The sequence below is a fragment of the Rhinopithecus bieti genome, unplaced genomic scaffold (genome assembly GCF_001698545.2).
Source record: "Rhinopithecus bieti isolate Rb0 unplaced genomic scaffold, ASM169854v2 scaffold_9876, whole genome shotgun sequence".
NCBI lineage: Eukaryota > Metazoa > Chordata > Mammalia > Primates > Cercopithecidae > Rhinopithecus > Rhinopithecus bieti.
In genome coordinates this window covers 1,300,933-1,307,663 of record NW_016806295.1, presented here as the reverse complement: position 1 = coordinate 1,307,663, position 6,731 = coordinate 1,300,933, and positions in this window count along the sequence as shown.

The window sequence follows — 6,731 nt, the reverse complement described above, 5'->3', positions numbered from 1 at the left end:
AAGATTTCATTCTGCAGCAAAATATATAACTGAATCCATGCAAAAAACTTCTCCAAAATGTTGTATAAGAAGTTAGTAAGAAATTGATTTCAATAAAAAGAGCTAAAAGATAGAAAAGCAAAATGAAAGGTAAATTGCAGAGCTTTGGAAACTAATCGAAGAGCAAAAACTCATTTCAGAACAGGAAACAAACAAACACAAAAACAACCAACCAAACTGTAAATAGCAGGAAACAGAACAGACGATGCCAAAACTAACAAAGCTACCATCACAGAGGAAGAATGTCAGATCTCCACTGGGAATAAGAGGAATAAAACACATCATTGCATATTCAAGCCAAAATGAGGGAAAAGATGGAACATTCATTTTGCATAAATAAATATAGCATGTATGTGATGGCAGGAAATTAATTTCAGAAAGTAAATGTTATAACTCGTGAATTTGTAAAAATAACAAAGATAATTGCACTATGAAAATTAGGGAAGAGGCTGGGCACGGTGGCTCACGCCTGTAATCCCAGCACTTTGGGAGGCCGAGACGGGCGGATCATGAGGTCAGGAGATCGAGACCATCCTGGCTAACGTGGTGAAACCCCGTCTCTACTAAAAAAATACAAAAAACTAGCCGGGCGAGGTGGCAGGCGCCTGTAGTCCCAGCTACTCGGGAGGCTGAGGCAGGAGAATGGCGTAAACCCAGGAGGCGGAGCTTGCAATGAGCTGAGATCCGGCCACTGCACTGCAGCCCAGGCGACAGAGCGAGACTCCGTCTCCAAAAAAAAAAAAATTAGGGAAGAGGGAAGATTACCACAAAATGAATGAATTGCCCATCCTATTAAACATCTTTCAATTTTCCCTCAATAGTAGTCAACAGATACTCTTCTGAATTGATAAATATTAAAGCATATCACACAGCGTTGTATAAGGAACCTGCAGAAAACCTAAAACCAAAAAGATAACTAATAATATATTAGGGTTTGAAGTGAGAAGTGGAGAATTAATAGAAACTGTCAGGTTGATAAATCATGAACTATAGGTTGAATTATATTATGTAAAATTATATAGGTAACCACTTAAACACATAAAAGCAATAAATCTTTTAACTAAAGGATTGCACATATATCAGAAGGAGTAGGGAAATAAAATCCAAAAGAGAATGCAAAAGAAATATTAATTTCAGATATTGAAAAAATATTAAACCAAATATATCAGCAATATGTATTAAAAATATAAGTGCAGATCCAGCATAAATAAACCTAAAATGAAGTGCTTCAAAAACGTTAAACATAAAATTGAGTATAAAATAATAAGAAATACACATTGATCTGTGTCTCCAGTTTCTGACACAGAGCTCCAAATACCGTTGTAATTTCCTGAGTGATGGGGCACTGGGAGCATCTTTTGTTCTAATATTGGTTGGGAGCATCTTTGACTGCTACGGAGCTCCTGGTGTGGAGCTTCCAATCCCTTGGAATTTCCTGGGTGATAGGAGCATCTTTTGTTCTGATGAACTACTCTTGGTGGAATCCTAGATGAGGGCTGGTCACCAGAAAGACCAAGCCATGGTTAGAAGCTTGGAACTTTCAGCCCCACACCCCGTCTTCTAGGGAGGAAAGAGGAGCTGGAGATTGAATCAATAATCATTCATGCCTACATGATGAAGCTGCCTTAAAAATTCCTAAGTATAGGTGTGGGAGCTTCAGGGTTGGGGAACACATTTGTGGTGCTCCTGGAGAGGCCATGACAGCTCCATACTCACCCCCCACCATCTCTTTTCCTATTATAGTCGCTCCCATTTGGCTGTATTCTTTATAATAAGTGGATAAACATAGTAAAGTGTTCCCCTGGGTTCTCTGAGCTGTTCCACCAAATGACTAGACCTAAGAAGGGGGTCGTGGGAACCTCCGATTTATAGGCAAGTTGGACAGAAGCTGTGGGTGACCTAGAGACCCACCACTTACAACTGGCATCTGGAGCGGGGCAGTCCTGGGAATTCAGCCTCTCCCCTGTGGGGCTGGCGCTAACTCCAGTTAGTGTCAGAGTTGAGCTGAATGGTAGGACACCCAGCTGGTGCTGGAGAATGGGTTGGTGTAGGGAAAACCCCACACATGTGGAGACGGGAGGTGTCATGTGAATGTAAGAATGAACGAGGGAGGCATCTCAGCAAAACAAATCAGTGGGGCTGGTTTTAAAAGCAGACGAATGTGAATTCAAGGTAAGTATTGAAAATAGAGTGCAAATCCGGTATTAATCGTTAAACGTCCTATGGTAAATGGAAGGATATTAAGTACTGAAAATAGAATGCAAATCCGGTATTAATCGTTAAACGTCCTATGGTAATTGGAAGGATATTAAAGAGGAACGCTGCTGACAGGGAACGTGGCCCCGGCCAGGCCAGTGAGCGAAGCCAGGGGTGGAGCTCCCAGACACCTGCCCAGGTCGTTCTCAGAGAGGGACCCATTCACAGGCACTGATCATACAAACCCCTCAGAAACACCTCGGCACATTACAACCATTAGAAATAGTACAAAAGGCTTAAAGCATAAGGTGATATAACTAGAAATTAATTTTTTTTTTTTTTGAGACCAAGTCTCGCTCTGCCGCCCAGGCTGGAGTGCAGTGGCCGGATCTCAGCTCACTGCAAGCTCTGCCTCCCGGGTTCAGCCATTCTCCTGCCTCAGCCTCCCGAGTAGCTGGCACTACAGGCGCCCGCCACTACGCCCGGCTAATTTTTTTGTATTTTTAGTAGAGACAGGGTTTCACCGTGTTAGCCAGGATGGTCTCGATCTCCTGACCTCGTGATCTGCCCGCCTTGGCCTCCCAAAGTGCTGGGATTACAGGCGTGAGCCACCGCGCCCGGCCTAGAAATTAATTTTTAAGTTAAAAAATGTGGACATTTTAAAACACTCAGCAAAGCTCAGTTCGGGCTGGTCTGAGTGCAGTGGGGTGTACAAGGAATTGATTATAAACAGTTACAAGTTTCTTTGCTCCTTTTCCATTTCCACTGCTGCTTCACCTGACTAGCCTTTATTAAAAAAGTCAGTTCAAAGAAGATACAACAATTCAACTTATAGAATATCCAGAAAATACAAATGAAAACATTGCATATTAAGACGTATGGACTGCTGTTAAGACTTTGATCAGAATAAAATACAGACCCGAAAATACTTATCTGATTAAATAAGAATAATTGGCAACACACGAATTAGGCATCTACTGAATAACTTAGAAAACAACAACAAAATAAAAGCAGAAGAGAACCGGCTGGGCACAGTGGCTCACGCTGGTAATTCCAGCACTTTGGGAGGCTGAGGTGGGTAGATCAACTGAGGTCAGGAGTTTGAGACCAGCCTAGCCAACATGGCGAAACCCTGTCTCTACTAAAAAAAAAAAAAAAAAAAAAAAAAAAAAAAAAAAAAATTCGCCGGGAGTGGTAGCGGGTGCCTGTAATCCCAGCTACTCAGGAGGCTGAGGCGGGAGAATTGCTTGAACCTGGGAGGTGGAGGTTTCAGCGAGCCGAGATCCCGCCACTGTACTCCAGCCTGGGCAACAGAGTGAGACTTCCTCTCAAAAAAAAAAAAAAAAAAAAAGGAAAAGGAAGGTATAGCATGGCTGAATCTTGAGGACATCTTATTTCATGCTAAGTGAAATCAGTCAGTCACAAAAGGACAAATACTGTATGAACCCACTTGTATCAGGTACCTAGTCAAATTTATAAAGACCAAAAGGAGGCCAGGTGAGGTGGCTCAGGCCTGTAATCCCAGCACTTTGGGAGGCTGAGGCAGGCAGATCACTTGAGGCCAGGAGTTTGAGACCAGCCTGGCCAACATGGTGAAATCCCATCTCTACTAAAAATACAAAAAAATTAGCTGGGCTTGGTGGTGCGCACCTGTAATCCCAGCGACTCTGGTGGCTGAGGCACGAGAATCACTCGAACCCAGGAGGCAGAGGTTGCAGTGAGCATTGATTGTGCCACTGTATTCTAGCCTGGGTTACAGAATGAGACTGTCTCAAAAAAATAATAAATAAATAAATAAAAAAAAGGACCAAAATGAGAATGATGGTTGCCAGGGGCTGGGGGAGGGCGAATGGGAAGCTGATGTTTGATAGGGACACGGTTTCAATTTGGGAAGATGAAAAGAGTTCTGGGAATATGTGACTGTGAGGATTGTACAACAATGTGAATGTATTTAATGCCACTGAATGGTACACTTAAAACTAGTTAAAATGATAAATTTTACATTATGTATATTTTACCAAAATTTAAAATACACAATACTTTTTACAAAGTAAAATAGAATGAAAATATTAAAAATAAAAGCAGAAAACTAAGAATTACAAAACACACCTGCAGAATTTGTGGATGGAGGTATTAATCAGAAGGTGAACACACAGAACTCTAACACAGCAGCAGAGGAAATGGTAAGAAGGCCATTGGCAGGAAAAAAAGGAAATTTAGAAAGCAGTGCAAAATGCTACATGTGACGGTGGAGAGAAGACAAGAAAGAGTGTGGAACTGCAGCACTGCAGAAAGCCTGCATTCCCCAGGCGGGCTGTGTGCAGACACAGGGGGTGTCTCGCCACAAAGAGTTTGAGAAAGATAAGAGTTTGTCGGCCGCATCCCCAGGGGCCATAACTTCGAGACCCCTTCCCCAACTCAAGACAAGCTATGGCATTAGAAGGTCAAACACATATGGAGATGAAGTAAACAGTAATTAGAAAAGGAGCCATCCACGGTGAGGTCAGAAACACTCTGATGGACGGAAGGTCTAGGGAGGCTGGGAAGGGTTTGTGCCACATAAAAATGAAGAAATGAGAAAAAGTTAAATTATGTAAGAGTTACTTCCTGAGGTGTGCACCCCCAGAGGGCTCTGCTTAAAGCTTCAGTCTTTTCTCCAACTCGCTGGGGTCCCCACAAGTGCACTGACCAGCTACATCTAACCCACCTGTGCTGCCTCAACTAGTTTGTCCCACAGGCTCCCAGGGCCAGGGGAAGGGCTAAGCCGTGTCTTGGGCCCAGCACTGGCCAGAGAAGCACCTGCAACAACTGTGGCTTCTGCTGCCTGGCCCACTGCTGTCACCTGGGAGGGCTGGGTCAGCACAGGGACCCCCAAGACCCTGAAGGCAGGTCCCCAGACTGCAAAGTCTAAGGGTCCGATGTCTAAAAATATAAACCACTAAAACTCATGGCGAGCTAAATCAATAGGCACAGGAGAAAGTAGAAATGCACACAATTACAAATGGAAAAAGGAGAAATAACCACAAATACAGAGGAGAGAAAACACTTGAAGTGCCTATATTGCAAAACTATGCAACTATGTTGAAAAGTGGACGGAATTAATTTTATTTTTAAAATGTAACTAAAATGGACTCTAGAAGGGTTCGAGGTCCTAACCTGTCTGAGGAGCAAAAATCCAGAAATATACCACAGTAGGCCCAGACAGCCTCAGCTAGTTCTTCTACACTTAAGTATAAAATAATTCAAAATCAATAGATGGTTGTAGAATAGAGAGGTTTTTGTTTTATAGTATTTCTTTCTTTAAGTTAGCATAAAGTTAAATCAAATCTGGGCCAGGCGCGGTGGCGGTGGCTCATGCCTGTAATCCCAGCACTTTGGGAGGCCGAGGCTGGTGGGTCACAAGGTCAGGAGATCGAGACCATCCTGGCTAACACGGTGAAACCCCGGTCTCCACTAAAAAATACAAAAAAATTAGCTCGGTGTGGTGGCACAGCCTGTAGTCCCAGCTCCTCCGGAGGCTGAGGCAGGAGAATGGCGTGAACCTGGGAGGCGGAGCTTGGAGGAAGCCGAGATCATGCCACTGCACTCCAGCCTGGGCGACAGAGCGATGCTCCGTCTCAACAAAAGAAAAAAGTTAAATCAAATCTGGGCAAAAAACACATAAAAGCAAGCTGTAGAATGATGAATCTTAATATTGATAACCAAAATCATGGTACTAGTAAGTAAAGAACATCTCAGGAATACACTAATGATTTGGTCTTAAATATTCTATTAATATAATTAAACATACTACTAGAGCAAAGGAAAAGACCTTCTGATAATCCCTCTGGACACTGAGAAGGCTTTGATAAAAATCTAACATCTACATTTTCCTCAGAGAGTCTTAATAGTTTGAGAACACACAGATACTTTTTTATTATGGCAAGGAAAATACATGTCTTCATACAAGTTAAACGTTGAGACATTAAAACGTCCCACTGATGTCGAGAACAAGATAAGCATGCCACCTGAATCACTGTGACTCAACACTGATCTCAAATGCAACTAGATACAAGAAATAAGAGACACATTGGAAAGGAGAAGTCAAAAGTAAACCTTAGCAACAAGTAGGAATCCCAGTTTGTGGTTGATTATAACATTCATACATAAAAACCAACTACTTTCTTATACAATGGGATAAAATAGAAAATAAAGTGGAATAAATCATTCCATTGAAAATGGTAGCCAAATGATAAAACATCTGGAAATAAACAACTATAAATTCAAAGCACCTTAGTGAACCAAATCATAAAACACTACTAAGTTATATAAAATTAGACTTAAACACAAGATTTCGTGCTGTTGAATAGGAAGACTCAATCTGTCAATTCACTGTGACTAATTGAAAAAAGATTCATATGAGAGATTCAGAGTTGAAGGAAGTGTTGACTTGAAAATACTGATATTAGTATGAATAATGCTTTAGAAATTAAAGGCATTCATAGAGATAAATAGAA